The sequence below is a fragment of the Podarcis cretensis genome (genome assembly GCF_951804945.1).
Source record: "Podarcis cretensis genome assembly, chromosome: 1".
In the NCBI taxonomy this organism is placed as follows: domain Eukaryota; kingdom Metazoa; phylum Chordata; class Lepidosauria; order Squamata; family Lacertidae; genus Podarcis; species Podarcis cretensis.
The window spans coordinates 118,138,688-118,158,848 of record NC_137170.1 but is presented as its reverse complement, the minus strand read 5'-3'; the positions used below and the strand labels follow the sequence as shown (position 1 = coordinate 118,158,848).

The 20,161-nt window shown below is 42.8% G+C and overlaps 1 long non-coding RNA gene across 1 annotated transcript; it reads right to left on the bottom strand.

Moving 5' to 3' along the window:
• Positions 1-1,541: 1,541 nt before the first annotated feature.
• On the bottom strand, positions 1,542-20,009 carry LOC307220372. The gene is made up of 3 exons (XR_013840857.1): positions 19,692-20,009; positions 2,279-2,346; positions 1,542-2,101 (listed from the first exon to the last, which is right to left on the bottom strand). It is a non-coding gene; the product is annotated as an uncharacterized lncRNA (long non-coding RNA).
• Between the last annotated feature and the right edge of the window lie 152 nt (positions 20,010-20,161).

Below are 20,161 nucleotides of genomic sequence, written 5' to 3'. Positions count from 1 at the left end.
TGGGCAAAACAGTTGATGTGTCTGTAGAGCTTCCCTGGAGTGCACTGTCAAGGCTGTGTCATCTGCAAACAACATCTCCCAGATGAGAACCCACTGCATTTTTGTCTTGGCATGGAGACATGCCAGATTGAACAGGTCCCTGTTGTTCCTTGAATGAAAATGCACCCCACCCTCAGTAGAGCTGAAGGCATATGAGAGCAACAGGGAGAAGAATAGGCCGAAGAGAGTTGGGGCCTACTTTTTGCTTTGTAATGTACTTGTTTTGAGTATGTAGTACTGTTCTCTATTAACAGATAAAACCCAATAGATATATGCTTCTCATCTTCAGTGGGTGGAAAGACAGAATCTGGGCTTTGTGAGGGTGGATCTGAGGCATGGGAAACCACTGGCAGTACGAAGAAAAGTTTCTATGAAATGGCCTGGAGCTCAGATGAATTAAAAGCAGTTATTAGCATCCACACCCTGCACTCTATTGAGACTGATCAAACCAGAGCACCAAAGAAGAAAAATGTGAAAATAGCTTGTTCACAAAGCGACTGATGAGAAGATTAAAGTGGTTATTTGAGCACTTTGTGACAGGCACCCCTGCAGGAACTAACCTAATGAAAAGAGGCACCAGATATCAGACACACGACAGATAACAGAAACACACTGTAATCTGTAATCTACAGTAATAAATGATCTGCAGCTACATCAAGATGGGTGAATGTGGTGGTTTTGGTTCAGTTCTCCACATCAATTTGTGATTTTATTTTTTTAAGTCCAGCGATTTCCTCTTAATATGCCCTTTTTTTTGTATGCATTATGTACCCCTAATGTACATACAGTATTTTTCATTAATATATGCAGCTGTATGTACGCATCACCACAGTGTGTTCTCTTTTGTACACATTGCCTGGCTGAAGAACTGCATTGCAAAATTCAGAGAATGCGAATTTTAAAAGGTGGTGTTTTGATTCACCTGTTGAATTAGGTAAGTTTGCCTTTAAATGTGAACTGAATAGAATTTCTCCTCCATCCAAACATCTACATCACCAAGCTGAATTCAGCGTAATACAGACCATTGCTCAGCAACAAAAGTTACTGGGTGAATTTGTGTCAGTCAGTAACTCTCAGCTTGGCCTACACACAGCATTGTTGTGTGGACAGGCCAAGCTCTTGAGGTAAAATAAATGCCATAAGCAGTGCTATTTTTTTTTCTAGAAAAAGATGTGCCAGAGCTGACCATGAACTTCTCCCTTGTTCTCTTAGAATGGCAATTGCGCCCACCTGAGAGGTGCTGGAATTGAGCTCCGCTGAAAAAAAAATAGCCTTGGTCATAAATTACTGTATTTCATCAAATAGCGGGCATGTCATTCAGTGTTCCCAAAACTAACACTCCAGATTTCTGGGAGTGATGCACAAAGGGATTGAGCATTAAAAGTGAACTGGTGAGACGGCAATATACCGTAGATATACCCGCAGTTTAATCTTCTCCAGCTGCTCCTTCGGTTTCAGTTGAAAAGTTGGGGCATTTCCCACAATCAGAGGAGAGGGCCCATGTAGCTTTTGTCCTTGACAACAAGGATGACATAAGAATGGAGATCCCTCAACTCCATAAGCTCAGAACCCCTTTGTTCTACTGGGCCATCCTCTTCTTTCAGCTACAGAGGCAGCAAAATTCCAGCTGTCCCCCCCCCATCTGCAGCCTGTCCATTTATTTCCCCTAACAAAATCACTCGTATTTCATATTTGACTGGCTCTTTTAAGGGGACTACTGGATCCCTCGCCCTTGTGAAATGTCCACTTAATTAACTAAAATTGTTCTCATAGATCAGTGCTTCCCTCCTTGCGTTTCCCTCGCTTTTCATGGCTGAATTGGCCTGGCCACAGCAAGATCAGTTGAAAGAACATAAATTATACTTGCAAACTAAATGCTGCAATATTTTTTCCGCCTTGTGAGTCACTTGGGCAAGATGAAACGTCTTGGCATCGCTTTGTCCAAACCACGCAGAGTTAGTCATCACAAAGTATGTCAAGTGAGCCACCTGGCAAACTGCAGGCCAGCACACATTATGGACCTAAAAAATGGAACACAGGAAAAGAGGCTCCAAAATATTGCCTGTTTGTGTGTGTGATCCAAAATACTGTGAGCTACAAACATTACACCACACTGATACTTATCAAAATGAAGGTGCAATGGCCTTTAAAAGCATCTATCCCCCCCCCATGGCACCCCAATATTATTAATTTCACCATGGAATTTATTCCAGTTCAGCAGTAGCTCTTTAAACCTTACCAGGTGATCCCACCAGATGACCTTCTCTGCCAGCTGGTCCAATAGGACAAGGATCCCAATTGCAGGAGCTGCTGGTGAAATAACTATGCAGTTCATCCTGGGATAAGTCAGGTGTGTATTTGGCTTGCGCAGAAGGAAGCTCAACCAAATCAGTTAAGGAAGGTTGAGTAGTAGTGGAGCGATTGCTCCCAAACACCTTTCATCCTGGTTGGCTGAAAGGTATGGTGGTGGATACATTGTGCCATGTCTTCCTAGGCCCTGATTAAAGATTGCTCTGTTACTCACAGGTAAATGTGTACAGGACTGCAGCCTTATGGTGAAAACAAGGCAACTCAATTCAATTATCAGGTCACACTGCTAGATGTTGTTGCAGCCCTGTATAGGGAAGCTTTTTAAGGTTTAATGTTTTGTCATGTTTTTATATATGTGGAAGCCACCCAGAGTGGCTGGGGCAACCCAGTCAGATGCACAGGGTACAAAGTTGTTGTTGTTGTTACCAAGTGCAAAGCTACAATTCTTGACTAGGGATGGAAGGATCGGTCAATTTCAGCTCTCAGTTTTTCATTTTTCCAATCTTAAATTCAGTTCTCTGTGCATTTTGCAGCCGTTTGTGGGGGGGGTTTTTTTGGGGGGAGGGGGAAGAATACTAATGAAACTTTGCCAATATTTTAGTGCAAATTTCTCCCAATAAACACATTTTAATATGCAGTTTTGACTAAGGGACACACTTTTGCTAGCAATTTCCTTATATATGATCATTCCCCCCTGTGTTGTTTTTATTCACAATTCCCCCTAATATATGTATTTCTGTAAACAGAGCACGGCAAAATTCAGATACATGGAAATTTGGGGAGATTGCTGTGTTTTGGTTCATATGCTGTTTCAGAAAGTGCGAATTTGATAGATTCAGCTTCAACCTGAACTGAATTCCATCCCCCACAGACCCCTAGTCTTGACTCCCAGGTTCTTCTACTGACTTGGCATGACCTTGAGAAAGGTCACCCATGAGCTTCATTTTTAAGCATCTCTGAACTGTTGTGATGTCACAAATATGTCAAGAAGATTAATGAATGTTTCCAAAGCAATCTTTGACATTGTTGAACTAAAATTTAAGATACGGGAGTTCACGGGAGTTCAGATTTCCCTTGACCTCTTTCCAATTTTCTGGAGGCTGCGCTTAGTTGAAAACTCAGAATCTGCCAGGTTGAGAGCACATTTATTTTTTACTGCAAACTTGCAAGTTCATCATCAGGTACAAAATGGACCCCTCAATTAAAGTCTGGCTAATGAAGTGTTGGGGATTCCAGGCCATGTAGAAATTCACTTGAGGATGACCCAAACAAGCAACTTTTACTAGTTTCTAGCTTCTTTCGCTGACTGGTCCATCATCAGTCAGATGATCCTAAATGCAGTGATCAATTTAAAATTAGCTCCCGTCCAATTGTTCCTGCCAACCAGGGCACTTATGCTCCCTTTTCCTTTTGAATTAAACAGCTATAAACCTATAAAATAAAATTTAAAAATGAGTTTTATTTATTAAAAATCAGCTCTAAAACCCTACTTTATTAATTTATACTGCAGCCTACTACACGTACAGCTGATCTCGCTATAACATATCTGTTTTTAAAAGCTATTCAGGGTTTTTTAAATAAACATTTCTGGACATCATAAGCAATGAAGTGAAATGCAGGTGTAAAGTATTTCAGGCTAAGAGTAAGTCCCATTGAACTATGTAGGGCATACTTCTGATAGGATTGTGTTGCATATTTTGAAAGACCATACCTCAAATATGAGAGGTTGTCACATCAGTTTAAAGAAAACAGTTAAATAATTAAATTAAAAAAGTGTCTGAACAAGGGCCCAGCCACCCATTTGAAATGAACAACTATATAACAGTTTGCATTTAAATGAACCTGTGCTACTATGCAAACATTAATGAAATGGTATTCAGTGATCTACAAAGGCACCAGATATATTTTGTGGGGCAATCATTTAGGGTGAAATCTCTGCTCCATAGAAACAAGTCTCATATTTTTTCTCAAATCACCTATCACTGGATCAAATAGGCCTTTAGCACCTTAAAATACAAACAAAAGTCACGTGGCAGAGGTTTTCATGGACTGGTCAAGAGCTCACTTTGTCAGACACATTCAGTGTTATCTTCAATAAGTATATATAAAAGGTAAAGGTAAAGGTACCCCTGCCCGTACGGGCCAGTCTTGACAGACTCTGGGGTTGTGCGCCCATCTCACTTAAGAGGCCAGGGGCCAGCGCTGTCCGGAGACACTTCCGGGTCACGTGGCCAGCGTGACATCGCTGCTCTGGCGAGCCAGAGCCGCACACGGAAACGCCGTTTACCTTCCCGCTGGTAAGCGGTCCCTATTTATCTACTTGCACCCGGAGGTGCTTTCGAACTGCTAGGTTGGCAGGCGCTGGGACCGAGCAGCGGGAGCGCACCCCGCCGCAGGGATTCGAACCGCCGACCTTTCGATCGGCAAGCCCTAGGCGCTGAGGCTTTAACCCACAGCGCCACCTGCGTCCCAATAAGTATATATAAGCACACACAAACACAAACACACACCGTTGTGGGTGCACACAGATTATAAAATATGAAGGGCAGCAGTAGCCCTGAGTCATTTTCCTGGAGTTCCCAAATGTACGCAGGATAAGAACAGGATGACATGTACGCAACAGCAGTCATTGTGACAAGACTGTCTTTCCAGCTGCACTAACTTAATTTAACACCTGCAGCGAGAAAGAAGACCAGAGTCCTGATTAAGTCTTAATTGAATAGAATCAAATTTGCCGAGAAATTCTAGTTCAGCAATTTCATGCTGCAGCCTCCTTTTGAAGCCTTTTTGTTGTTGTTGTTGAAGCCGGCAGCAGAGTGAGAGACTGAAATATTCTCCCACCGGTTTCTAAATGAGGCCGTCCTTTATTTGTGGATAGAAACTGAACTGTTTCTACTAGGTAGAACCAAGTAGCCACAGGACATGGTTAACAGGTGACGGAGCATGTCACTTGTGAATTAGCCTGATGGAGCCCTTCTTGCCTATGATCGTACCACAGCGATAAAAAGAGATGGAGGAATCAGTCAATTTTGGTTTATCTCTGTTTCCCATTTCTCTGTTGTTGTTTTTTGCCATATTTCTGTATCAGTTTGCTATTTCGTTTTTTTAAAAAAAGTCCTCAGGAAATTTCACCAGTATTTCAATCACCATTTATCATAATATACACATTTTTGTATGTCATGTGGAATGCATTTTTGCATGTCACGTGGAATGCATTTTTGCATGTCATCTTAACAAATATATACATTTTAATGTACACTTACACCAAATATATGCATTTTTGTACATGTTTGGTTGGAGAACAGTATCACAAAACAAAACAAAACAAAACCCTATGGATGTTAAAGGAGAAGGCAGAAGATATTAAAAACACAATAAAGCATCAACATTAAAAACCTCCCTAAACAGGGTTGCCATCAGATGTCTTCTAAAAGTCAGATAGTTGTTTATTTCCTTGACATCTGATGGGAGGGCGTTCCAGAGGGCGGTGTCACTACCAAGAAGGCCCTCTGCCTGGTTCCCTGTATGTAACCTTACTTCCCTCAGTGAGGGAACCGCCAGAAGGCCCTCGGTGCTGGACCTCAGTGTCCAGGCTGAACGATGTGGGTGGAGACAAATTGTAGAATTGGAAGGGACCTTGAGGTCATCTGGTCCAAACCCCTGCAATGCAGGAGTCTTTTGCCCAACACAAGGCTTAAACCCACAAGATTTAGAGTCTCATGCTCTACTGATTATGCCATCCCAGATCTATCTGAAAATATGCCTACAGGCAAATCTAGTTAACTTTGACACTTTCATTGGGTGACTGGTGTGTATGGGTGTATAAAAGGCATGAAGTGAGGCAGGTGGCCAAAAGGGAGAGGGCCTTTTCACAGAATCATAGAAATGTAGACTTGGAAGGGACCACGAGGATCATCCTAGCAAGGCAGGAATATTTTGCACAATGTGAGGCTCAAACTCACAACTTGGAGATTAAGTTTCACATGCTACTCGCTAAGCTATCCAGTGATGGCTCCCCCATTGTGGAACACCCTCTCCAGAGAAGCTCGCCTAGCACCTACATTGTGGTCTTCTCTGCTTTGGGTGAATAACTTTTAAATCCCCCCCCCCAGGCTTTTCAGATTTATAAATGTGTTTGAATGCTTTTTTAGAATATGAGTGCTACTACAGTGGTACCTCGGGTTACATACGCTTCAGGTTACATACGTTTCAGGTTAGAGACTCCGCTAACCCAGAAATAGTACCTCAGGTTAAGAACTTTGCTTCAGGATGCGAACACAAATCGCGCGGTGGCAGCGGGAGGCCCCATAAGCTAAAGTGGTGCTTCAGGTTAAGAACAGTTTCAGGTTAAGAACGGAACCTCCGGAACGAATTAAGTACTTAACCTGAGGTACCACTGTACTTTCTTGGTTGCTGTATTTTTATACTGTACTTTATTATTTATTTTTAGTATTTTAACTGTAAACCACGCAGATAACTTTTTTTTGCCAATGCGTCAGCATAGTGCAAAGGAGATGCCCCCATCAGCAGAAGCAGTTTTGATTGCCTGATGAAAGAATCTCCTCTTTCCTTCCCCTGGGGAAGGCAAGCTTGCCTGACCCACACACACCAAAAAAAATTGCGGGGGGGAGAGATGAGGGGGAAAGCCCAGTTCCACTAGTGGAAGTCCTTGCGTGGGTATCTGCTAGTGGGACCACTTTGTTGAATTGTAAGTAAATACATTGTTAAAGTTGATCTCTGGGAAGTAATAGGTTAAGTCAAATATATGTTCATTGCGCTGAACATATATTTTAGACATTTCTAAAATATTACTTGCATTATATGAAAACTGGTTCCCTTAAGGCTTTGCAAGAATCGCTATCTTCATCATGATAAACTGTTCTTAGCCTGTGTCTATTCATAACAAGCAGGTGTTGCAGGGAAATGTCTCTTCGTGACAGTTTAATGTGGAACAGTATTGTTTCTTTGTGTAAGGCCTTTTAATGATAGACAAGAATAAATTGGCCTAGCACTCCATCAAAACATTTATTTAAAGGTTGTAATGGAGCAATATATAAAAGTTATGACAATTTCAGTACTTTTTAAACTATGTAGTAATTATAAACTTATTTGCATGCTTGTTGCAACACGGTACTAGTCATATATCAGCACATACAGGTGTTAACCCGACAATGGCACCGTCATAGATTATAATCGCACTGTTGATGCCTATTTTGAAACTCAAGGGGACTTGAGAGAACTGTGTAGAGGTGAGGGGAATTGTCTGTGACATAAAATTACCAAAATGAAAATGCTTTCAGGTCAGTTTTATTTTATATTAGTGACTTACTCACTAAATGATAATTTGCATCACAACCCAGTCAGATGGGTAGCATATAAATAAATTATTATTATTATTAGCTTAGAATTTTCTAGGGCTCAATGAAAATGGCCCATAAGAGAGCTCCATGTTATCAATATCTTATACCCCTTTCAAATGTGTTTGTGAGGGGGTGGGTTTATTGGTTTATGAAGTTTTTTTGTGCATGTTTTGATATTGTATTTTTATTTTGTGAACTGCCCTGGGATCCATGGAATTGAAGGGCAATGTACAAATTTAATAAAATTTAATAAATAAATATTTGCGGGTAACGAAATTGTGCATACATGGGGAGGTGGCACATTTTGCACAATATTCTTTAGAGGGTGTTTATCCCTCCAAAACTCACCTGGTAATTTTTGGCTCAATGAGATTGGCTCAGTGAGATTTTGGCTGAATGAGATTGTAATCATGTAAATAGACCTAGCTGTGTAAAGTGCATATGCTACTCCAACTTAGGGTGCATGGACAATCAATCCGAAAACAGACCAGCAAGTTTTGTATATACACCAAATAATGTATTTTTGTCTGCATCCAGCCGAGATACTGAGGTCCAGCTCTGAGGGTCTTCTGGCAGTTCCCTCACTGCAAGAAGCGAGGTTACAGGAAACCAGGCAGAGGGCCTTCTCTGTAGTGGCGCCCGCCCTGTGGAATGCCCTCCCATCAGATGTCAAGGAAATAAAGAACTATCTGACTTTTAGAAGACATCTGAAGACAGCCCTGTTTAGGGAAGTTTTTAATGTTTGATGTTTTATTGTGTTTTTAATATTTTGTTGGGAGCCGCCCAGAGTGACTGGGGAAACCCAGTCAGATGGGCGGCATATAAATAAAAAACATTATTATTATTATTATTATTATTGTTATTAGTAGTAGTCGTAATAGTTAATGTGTATTGTGAATGGAAACAAAAGCACTGTGCACCATTGGTTGTGATACTTATTTTATGAAGATATTGCCTTACAACTGTCCTTCATTGCACAGGAATAGATCTGCATTAAAATTCATAGGCTACCTTGGTTTCTGCATTTACATGTTATTGGGGCAGGGATTAGAGTGTACATTCTGGTTTTGGCTTTGTGATCATATAAAGCTGCTGAAGTTAAAAGGCATGATCTATGAATGAAAATGAATGGGATCATGGCCCCAAACCATTTACTCTTCAGGGATCATATTAAAAGTTACTTCCTCCTAAAGAAATAGGAGCTCATGGGAAAATATTGGAGTGCAATCAAGACAGAACTGGCAAAGGCTTTGATAATATGAAGATATCACTCACTTACTGTTTTATTGCGCTAAGAAGGAATCAGTAACATCTTAATTGATGTAGCCTTGCAGAGTTGCAGCAGAGCTTCTGTATCCGTTGTTACAAATATGAGGTATTTGCAAAGCCTGCCACAATGCTTAAGTGAATTTATGTGCTTAGGTTTCCTCAATGCTAAATTGAGAAAAGAGTTGGGGGCGGAACTTTTCAAGCATTGTCCTGGATTAACAGATGTTAGGTAAGGAAATGTGATGGTTCATAAAGAATATGCAATCAGAACAGAGGCCTGCAATAAAACGATGTACAGGAACCATTGATATACAGTCATACCTCAGTTGTTGAATCTAATCTGTTCCAGAAGCAAATTTGGCTTCCGAAATGTATGACAACCAAGGCGCAGCTTCCGATTGCTTGCAGGAGCTTCCTGCACTCAAGCAGAAGCCGCGTCGGACGTTCAGTTTCTGAAAAAAGTTCAAAAACCAGAGCATTTACTTCCAGGTTTTCGGGGTTCAGGAACCGAAATGCTCCAAAACGGAGGTGTTCGGGATCCGAGGATTGACTGTACTAGACATTGCAGAGGTATTACAACCCTTCCTGGCCACATCAGTCTATAAAGGGGTTCTCAGTGCATATAGATAATGGGCAGTATTTAAAAAATGTGCAGGAGGGATTTCTTCTGCTTGTACAATGGATCTTTCCTCTCTTCTCCCCTTACACATGCCCCAAGACAGCTTCAGATCTGCTCCAAAAGGTCAGGGGAACCCTCAGAACAAATTTAAGAGGGGGGGGGGAGGAGAGGGGGGAAATTTCCATTGCAGTCATTGTGCAAAGTGGTAACTAGCCATAGGTGGAAATAATAATAACAACAACAACCCTAACCAACAACCCCAAGTACAGTGGTACCTCAGGTTAAGTACTTAATTCGTTCTGGAGGTCCGTTCTTAACCTGAAACTGTTCTTAACCCGAAGCACCACTTTAGCTAATGGGGCCTCCCGTTGCTGCTGCGCGATTTCTGTTCTCATCCTGAGGTAAAGTTGTTAACCTGAGGTAATATTTGTGGGTTAGCGGAGTCTGTAACCTGAAGCGTATGTAACCTGAGGTACCACTGTATAAAGTGATATAAAGGACAGAAATAATTTCAAAACACCAAATTCAGATTCACAAAAACTGAACACTTTTAATGGGGGGGAGGATACAGATAATGCACATACATCACACACTTTGGAATTACCAACACTTTCTTCAGAATTGCATTGTGTCATACTACTACCTTTAAAAAAACAAAACACCTACCCTAAATTCATAGGATTTTGCATTGAAATGAACTGCAAAATTCTGTTACTCTAACTCAGCCCATTCTATTTCCCCAAATGTACAATTGCTTCCTTGAGTTGTGCTCCTTGCATTGTCTTGAAAAGGCATGATTTTTTTTTTTAAAATGGCTTTTCATTATGAAAGCCTCGTTCTTCTCGTTAGTTGCACCCATGTGAATATATGGCTCCAGGCCTTCATTTCAGACTCTGTAGCTTAGACAGACTGTGCTCACAGGAGTTTGATATCTGCAGGCAGTGACTTGCAAATGGGGGATTACACAGCTGCAGAGAACATTCAAGCCGCAATCTCAAAAACACTCCAGAAGCAATGGCTGTGCATGGGAGCGCTAATGAGAGCTGTGCCAAAACCTGTCCTCCAATTTTTCAAAAGTTTTCTTCGCCCTGCGAAAGAGGCTTCCATTTCCCCCCCTTATTCTTAGGAGGCCTTAGAATTTCATTAGCATTTTAATAGGGGCAGGGTTGATTTTATCTGATTGCTTCAAGGAGGCTGGGGGTGGCAGGCTTCTAACCCTCTTTCTGTTAAACATTTGTACAGCGCTCCGCAGCCTCCCCAGCTGCCCGACCTTCCTGATCTGAGGGGGGTGGGGAACCAATTGCAGGAGTTGCCAACACTGGGCTATAACTGAAGGGAGACTTGGAAGGCTGGCTACTAGGCATCTGAGATTGGTACACTGACAGATTTTACCTTGAGAAACCCCATAAAACTTTCTGTCCTTATTTTTTTAACGGTAAAAATACTTCACTTTTAGAAACATCAACAACCAGCTCTCAGGTGCATTGACATGCATACTCTCTGAATTCTCACTGGAAAATCCCAGTAAAGGATGTAATGAGATTTTCAGCAAATGTCAGCACCCTGGGAGGCTGCAGAAGGTGCTTTGCAGAATGAAAGAAGTAGGAATTTTGGGGGGAGCTTCTGACTGGCTTCCCTTTTTCCTACTTCGTATCGCTGCCTGTTTTATGCTAGAGAGGCATTTTAAAAATTGAATTAGCTGGCTTTTAGTCAGGCAGGAGAGTGAATTTTAATATCTGATAGAGTAAATTTCTAAGGCTTTACTGGGTATGGGGCAGTCTTTGGTCACACAACATAGGTTTGGCTTGATTAAATTTTGAAGATCCTCCAAGCTGTTATGTTTTAAATAGATATAGCCCTCTTTTGTTTCACCAAGCGATGGTTTCTGGAGTCTTCTTTGAAGCTCTGCTGGCAATAGATCTATGTGTTACACAATGCTTGCCCCAGGTGCTCAGATGATATCGGATCCATTCTCTCAGTAATCATTACCACAGCCCTGTAAACTGAAACAGGATCATGACTCCTATAGCAAAGGGTTCATCTGTATGGGAGAGTGGAGAATTTGGAAGGAGTGATGTGGGATGAATCTGGCTGAGACTGTGCTCATGGAAGGTGTGTCTCTATTTACACTGTGTGCTACTGTGGGGAGTGAGCATCACCTCGCTTACCTTAAAAACCATCAAGGTTTTTCAATCATGCTTGGCAACTACTTGAAACACCTCACAAGGTTTTGCATGTACGTGCCAGATATGATCGCAAAACCCAGATGGGAGATCCCCTCCGATCTGCTTGCCACATCCCCAATACGTCTTCATGAACGGAGACTTTCCCTCAACCATCTAAGGGAGGAAACTGATGTACCTGCAGAGATCAATGTGTACATTTAGCACCTGAAAGGAAAACACTAGAGCGCTCAGCTGGCAGTCTGTGCATTAAATTGGCCATCCTCATCAAATGCCTTATATAGTCTGATCTATTTTTGAACCCCCCACCCCAAGTGCCCAACATATTTATCTCCTCCAACCTTTGTTTGATACATTATTATTAGATAAAGTATGACCATGGTTAGGGGGACGCGGGTGGCGCTGTGGGTTAAACCACAGAGCCTAGGTAGGACTTGCAGATCAGAAGTTCAGTGGTTCAAATCCCTGCAACGGGGTGAGCTCCCGTTGCTCGGTCCCTGCTCCTGCCAATCTAGCAGTTCGAAAGCACGTCAAAGTGCAAGTAAGATAAATAGGTACCACCCCGGCGGGAAGGTAAACGGCGTTTCCGTGCGCTGCTCTGGTTCGCCAGAAGCGGCTTAGTCATGCTGGCCACATGACCCGGAAGCTATACGCCGGCTCCCTCGGCCAATAAAGCGAGATGAGCACCACAACCCCAGAGTAGGCCACGAATGGACCTAATGGTCAGGGGTCCCTTTACCTTTAATGACCATGGTTATCTATGTTGGGGTAATTTCTAGAAAAGACTACTGAAATGCATGGTGTGTAACCTTCAAGTTACTTCAGAAATTGCATTAGGTCCAGACAGAGCTGCTGCATAGCTGTCTAGGAAACAGATGGATGAAACACTAGCTCTTAAAGTTTCAGTGGCTACCAGCCTGTCTCTGAGCACAATTAAAAGCGCTGCTTTTAGCCTTTAAGCCCTACATAGCTGGCTGGGATCCAGTCTGCCTACAAACACTCATATCTGCTCGAGTGTTAAGAGGATCTTCTCTAGAAGCCCCTCAACCCTTTTAAGTTGAGGAGTGTCATGAGATGATTTGGCCACTAGACTGGACATAGTTGTATCTTGGTGGAATCAGGAGCACCCCGACTGCTCTCTTCTTTTAGATAAACATCCTTGCTGAGCTTCTTGGTTGGGGTGTCCTATAAGCCATGGGTGGGCTGGACATAGTTTGTTGGTCCTCCTCTCCTCCCTGGACCAGCCCAGATTCTTCACCACCTCCTCCTGTGCCCTACCACCTTCTTTCTGCAGAACAAGCACAATTCAGACCAAATTAAACACGCCTTCCATTATAATGCCCAGTTGAGGTTACTTTATCACGAACATTCTGCATCAGAATTAACGTGGGATCAACTGAAAAAATGTAGCTTCAATATGCATCCACCTGTGGAATGCCTTTTTTGGTCCTGTTTGCTGATATCCTGGAGTTGCCTGAGAATTAATCCCCTGGATGACTTTGTCAGAATGCTGGTATCTTCCAAAAATACCAGAAATACTACACATTTTCTAAATTATTATTTCTTTTCATGGGAAGATTTACAGCCTGCCTGTTGCTAACCGTCTGGTATGAATGTACACAGAAAGAATGCCCCAAACTGTATCAACTTGTACGATACCGCAATACAGTATGTTCAAAGACTTAATCCTTTATCTGTTTAAAAACACACACACACACACACAAGAGAGAAGAGAGGAGAGACTGTAAGCGGGTGCATGGATGGCAAAAGGTGTATTTGAAAATTCAATTCTTCTTCTTAATTGAGGTTAAATTAAAAATTAATTGAGGTTAAATTAAAAATTAAAAACCTAATTTCCAACCAATGAAGACATGGGAAAACCAAAGCACACAGGAACTAAAGGGGGGGGGGGGAATCCCACTGGTTTCACTGGAGGGAGCCAGACCTGAGCACTGAACAAGAGACTACAGTAAGCCCGCAACTTGCGCTCATTTAACTTGTGTGCATTCAGCTTCACACATGTGGCAAAAAATTAAAGAGGGTGGAAAGTATTCCAGGGGAAATGATATTGGCAAGCCCACCTGCCAATGATTTTTTTTTACTATATGTGATTTGGTTTTAGGTTTGATTCCCAGAACATAACCCCTGCATAAGTTGTGGGCCTACTATTCTGGATCACAGCTCAAGCCAGCAAATTAGATGAGTAAGAGCGTTGTAAATCTCACGCTTGTAAAGACCAGGATCCACAGAAGCTGCAATCCACTCACCTGGGAGTAAGTTCCATTGCATGCAATAGAGCTTACTTTTGAGTAGACATGGTTAGGATTGCACCATTTGTCCAGTCTACCCATGGTCAGTTAAATGCCTCTGGAAGCACACAGACAGGCTAGGAAGATGACAGACATATCTTAGGTTGTATTTTAGGTTCCATTTAGGTATCTAATAGATGCTAACAAGGCTGTAGTGCTGCTGTTCAAGATTCCACCCAATTCCTTCACCAGTTGTTTTCTGCCCCCCCCCCTCAAGGCATTCAGTATTCCGTGACAACTGAGCATGCTCAGACCTCATTGCGTTGTTTTTCATTGTAGGTTGGTTGTTTTTTCCATAAAGGTTTTGGGTACTTTTGCAAACCTCAGGGTCTGCTGATATCTCCCTCTTGAGAGCTGATGGTGACCCTTTTGGCTACATAAGCAATAGCAGTCAAAGGATTAGAAAGAGACCTCTCTGCAAACAATCAGATAGAAAGTCATTCCTTCACTGATTCAGAACTTGAATCAGATTTAGGCAACGCCAGTCTCTACCTTCATGTCCTTTTATGGATTAAGCAAATGGAATCCTTTTTTTTTAAAAAAAGAAGAAGCAGCAATCTGCAGGCTTTACATATAATTCCTGAAGCTTCTAAATTCCTAGAGCTACAAAGAAACAATGGTGTATAATAATTAGTCTTTCATTTGGTTTAGCTGAGATCCACAATTTTGTTGGCTCAGTTCAACAACCTGTTAAACCGGTGTTCTATTAAACTGTTTGAGAACTGAGATCAAAGGGTTTAAAATCACATTAAATCCAAGCACTCCAGCTCTCAATCAGTTCAATGCAAATAGTAAATCTAGAAGCATATGGGTCCTAACTAATTATAGAAGATTGACAGTACACACTTACCTGGGAGTAAAGGTCATTGAACTCAACAAAGTTTACTTCTGTACACAGGCTTGCACTGTAACTAATGGATTACATGTTTTTAAATACTCTTCCTTCTGCAACGTTATAATTACCCTGGGGAAAAATGGCTTTGCAAACAACTAAAAATAAGTAGGAAAATAAGCTTTTATTATTATTCCAAAAGAAAATGTGGTCTGAAGGTATGCCGTTGATGCTGTCTGTTCAGATGCCTTGGTTAAACTGCTATGATCTGGAAAGATACGAAGCAATTAAGTTACTGCAAAAATATATGAATGGGCTCTTCCAGATTCAAAAGGGAGGGAATGAAATTCTAAAGAGTCTTGTAAGAAGGAAAAGCACAATGTGCTGTAGATAATAGGCAAAAGTTGCTGTTTAGTGGAAGCCTATTATTGGGTTCCATGATCACTGCAGATGGTGATAGAAGTCTTCTTGGGAGAAAAGCAATGACAAACCTAGACAGCATCTTAAAAAGCAGAGACATCACCTCACTGACAAAGGTCCATACAGTTAAAGCTATGGTTTTCCCAGTAGTGATGTATGGAAGTGAGAGCTGGACCATAAAGAAGGCTGATCGCCGAAGAATAGTTGCTTTTGAATTCTGGTGCTGGAGGAGACTCTTGAGAGTCCCATGAACTGCAAGAAGAACAAACCTATCCATTCTGAAGGAAATCAGCCCTGAGTGTTCACTGGAAGGACAGATCCTGAAGCCGAGGCTCCAATACTTTGGCCACCTCATGAGAATAGTAGACTCCCTCGAAAAGACCCTGATGTTGGGAAAGATGGAGGGCACAAGGAGAAGGGGACGACAGAGGACGAGATGGTTGGACAGTGTTCTCGAAGCTACCAGCATGAGTTTGACCAAACTGCAGGAGGCAGTGGAAGACAGGAGTGCCTGGCGTGCTCTGGTCCATGGGGTCACGAAGAGTCGGACATGACTAAACGACTAAACAACAACAAAATTCCCTAGTGAAGGGTTGGAGATGTCACTCCCTACAGCACCATTTTCTTCCTCCTGTATTACATGTGCCTCTTTGTTCAGACCCTAACTAGATTTATATGGTCAATAGTATATTTAGATTTGTAACATGTTTGGTGCATTTCCCAGTGCTGTTGAACAAAACAACAATCTCTAGTAACAGGATTCAGAGACACTTTTCACTCTGCTACATATATCTTTCACCATTCCTCAAGATCAGTCTTTCAGCTTCCTGCATTGTATCTTTCCACATTTGAACTGAGAATGTATTAGTGGTCTTTTGCCACTGACTCTGCTGTTGTTTAAACTGGGGGATTGCAGAGAAATTTGCTTAGGAAATCCACCGCATTGGGTAACCCAAACATCCTGCATATTAAAGAGAAATCCGTTCTCAGCTACGTGGAGGCCAAACTCTTCCCTCCGATACAAAACAAAGACATCTTGCATTGATGAATTGCATTTACAAGTGTAAGACGTCCCTTCGGCAAAAATGCAACTGCCATATAGCTGATGTTAAACAATTTGTTTGAGGAACTTAAACAGTAACTCAAATCCAATAATTGTGCATGGAACAGTTGTCAGTTCTAGGAAACTGAAAAAAAATTATAATAGTTTAAACTAAGTAATGCATCAGGATGCCAGCTTTCAAGCAGATTTCTTATCCAAAATGAAGAGACATCACATTACTCCTGCTTTAATGGTTGGGTTTTTACTCAGTTTATAAAATAAATGCATTCATCTATCTTTGTCCTAAAGTTCTATATGTTTATGTAGAACTTTGTCAAAGTTCAGTGACTTTCCATGTCTGTAAGTCCCTAGGATTTTAGTGAGACTTCCTTTGATATAGTGTGTTTAGGACTGGAGTGTTAACTGTACTGTTCTACTGCTTCCAGTATAAATATTATTATAGGCAGTCAGTTACAGTTTGTAGTCTACTAAGTATGATATGAAAATAATGGCTTGAAATATCCATTATTTGGAATGCACTTTTACATAGAACAATATATTCAGTTACAGTGTCATAGGAAATAAGATTTGCCTTTTAAAATGTTTCCTTTTGAAAATAATCAAGCAGGCTTAGAATGTGATCTGTACCCCAATCCTAGGTACAGTCACTTAGAAGTAAAGCATATTGGATATTTCCTTTCCAAAAAACATTTTTGGATCAGGGCACTGGACATTAATTACTGGATACTGCCTTACTCTAAAGCAGTCCTGTCACAATTCAAGTACATGAATTGTGGCTTGCGAGTATGGCTATTAAACTCGTATTAATTTTTTTTAAAAATCAAGCTTATTCCTTATTCCATTCAATAAATATGTCCACAGCAGCATTGCTTCAATAAGGAGGGAGCAGAAAATGAGGCTTGACAAAAGATGTAATAAAAAATACAGAAGGTGTACTATTTACCAGAGCTCTAAAGTTCCAATCCTATGTAAATCTACTCAGAAGTAAGTCTCAGTTAGTTCCATCACACTAACTCTGTCCCAAGTAAGTTTCTATAGGAGTGGCAACTTACAATAATAATATAGAAAAAAATAACACTTATATGCATTAAAGTTATAATCCTATTCACATTTCCTTGGGACTGAACACCATTTAACTCAACAGGAGTAAATAGATGTCATATCTAGTTGCATATTGCTTAATGAAAGTCATTAAAAACCATGCCTGTATTATATGCTCTCCTCTTAACACTTGCTTATTTTTAAGATGGCCCTCTTAAACAAAATTGCACTCATGAAACAATGGAATTGGACACACGTTTTAAAAATCTATCCAGGCTAAATTAATTGTACAGAAGTAGCCTTCTCTGAAAATAGTTCCCTGTTTGCCTCCGATTTCTTTAGGTGACTTCTGTTCCACACATGCTTGTCGAAACACAGCCTGGATCATTGCCTTTGGCTCAACAAATGTTCTCAGGCCACATCTCCTCTTCTAAAAGAACAGCTTCATGCATTTGCTTTCATGATGGCACACATTGATGGCTTAGAAACCCCACAACTGAGTGCATTTGGAATGTCTGTTTAGCATGGTAAAGAACTATCTGCGTGCTATCGATGGGGCTTACTCCTAGAGAAAAGCACGTATAGGATTGCAGCCTAAAGGCTTTCCATGGGTCGGTGTGGGCTTCGTGTTGCCTGGCCTTGAACATCACCCTCCTTCCATGAAAGGCAGACGGGAGTCCGGGGGCAATAGGAAGCTTCCTCTGTCCGTGCAGAAATGCGCATTCCTGCCTCTCCCCCATCCCCCGATATGTGGCACGTCCTCGTGGGGACGCGCTCGCTTCCTTTCTGGCGAGAATTAAAGGGCAGAAAAGAGAAGGCAAGGACCCAACGAGCGAAAGGGATATCCTGCAAGAGACGAGCTGTCCCCTTGGGCGCTGCCTCCCCTCGGGGTTCCTGTTTGCCTGCGCCAGCGGCCTGCTCGGCAGGGCCTGGACGTGCCGCAGCTCCGCTCCGAGGTGCGGCGCGGGCGAGGCACACAATCGGAGGATATGTGGGCAGGAAGCGCCGCGGATCCCCGGGAGGCGCCTCCTCTCGCCCCCGACATGAAATGGGCACCTTTGGCCCAGCGCAGAAGAGGCAGGCGGGCAGGCAGGGCTCCGCGCGGATTTCCGACGGCTGCTTCCCTTTCGATCCGCTGCCAGGCCCGCAGGAGCCAACCCCCCCCCCAAACTCCCGGAGATTTGGGGAACGGGCCAGAGCAATGGGGCGCGGGGTTAGTTATTATTACATAGAAGGGCTGTCGTCGTTCCCCACCCAGCCCCACTTGGAAACTGCAGTTGCGCCACCTCGGTCCGTAGAGCGTGAGACACTTAATCGTGGGTTCGAGTCCCGCGCCTTGCAGAGGGTTGGTCTAGATGACCCTTGAGCCCCCTTCCAACTTTACAATTCTAGGATTCCTGGCGCGCAGGGCACCCCCCCCCCCCCGCTGCCCGTCCTTGACCCAGAGTCCCATTATAGAAGGATTCCAATTCCTGATCGTGCAAAAGCAGAGGTGCGCGCGCGCACACACATTTTATTGTGTGTGCATATATATGTATATATAATATGTAATACACAGTACACATGTTTACGCACACTGTGTGTGTGTGTGTGTGTGTGTGTGTTTAGTTGCAGGCAAATCAGATCCCTATGGCTAAAGCTGCTATTTTATGCCCCGTTCTTCGGGAGGATTAGATAGGATTTGTTTCTTCTTTCCTTTTTTAAAAAAGTTTCTTAACCGCCCTACATCGAAAAGATTCCAAGGCGGTCTACAAAACTGCGATCCCTTCAAACCAAGAAGCTATGTCAAACTGCAGCAAAACATTTGCTTCCCAGTAAACATGCATCAAATGAATAGGGCTTTGGAGTTCCTCCCCCCCTCCCCACGCACCCCCCACCCACATTTGCGTGTTTACTCGGAAGTAAGGTCTGCCTTGAGGTGAGTGGGACTCCCTCCCAAACAAGCTGGCAGGTGGCTGCGTTCAGTGGAGTTTTATTCCTTCCTCCCCAAAACGGTACATAGGATCTCATCTTAGTTTTCTCATCTGCACCGCAGCTTTCCTTGCCCCCGAGCCTATGCATGTATGGCAGGGAAGAAAACGGAGGGGGGAGCCTTCTTAGTCCCAAATTTTCTGTGGACAACCGCGGGGTGGGCTGGGGAAATGTATCACAAACTCCCTCTATGCCACATCATTGGCCTCTCACCACTGTGCCCCACAACCCTCTTTTGCTGGATCAAAAGCAAACCGAAAGCATTCCACACTTACTTGGGCTGGATTATCCTCGCTAGTGGTGCACTGAGTTTTAGGAACGCCAAAGGATGGGTGCTGCTGCTTGAAGACCCCACCCCACCCCCACCCCCCCACATTAAAAATCAGAGGATCATTGTGGGTTGCCTCCTCTCTCATTCCCTCTGTCTCTGCACCACGAGTTCAAGTTGCGTGAGAAGCGTGGAAGCGTGTGGGGACTTGCTTGCCGCGCGCTTTTTCCCAGGAGGAAGAGGCTGTGCATATATTGCATTGTTTTCTGCACTTCTCTCCCCCCCCCCCTTTCATTTTGCAAGGAACCGGGGCGGGGGAGAGACGAGAGGCAATTTCTTTAAGGTGGGGGAGTGGCGGCATTCCTTTTGATGTATAGGATTATTTCGGTGCGAAGTTATGATTCCCCGGCCTCTGCAAGGAGCATGCAGATATTCTTAGTCGCACAGCGCACCCTCGTGGACAGCCGGCCCTTCCTT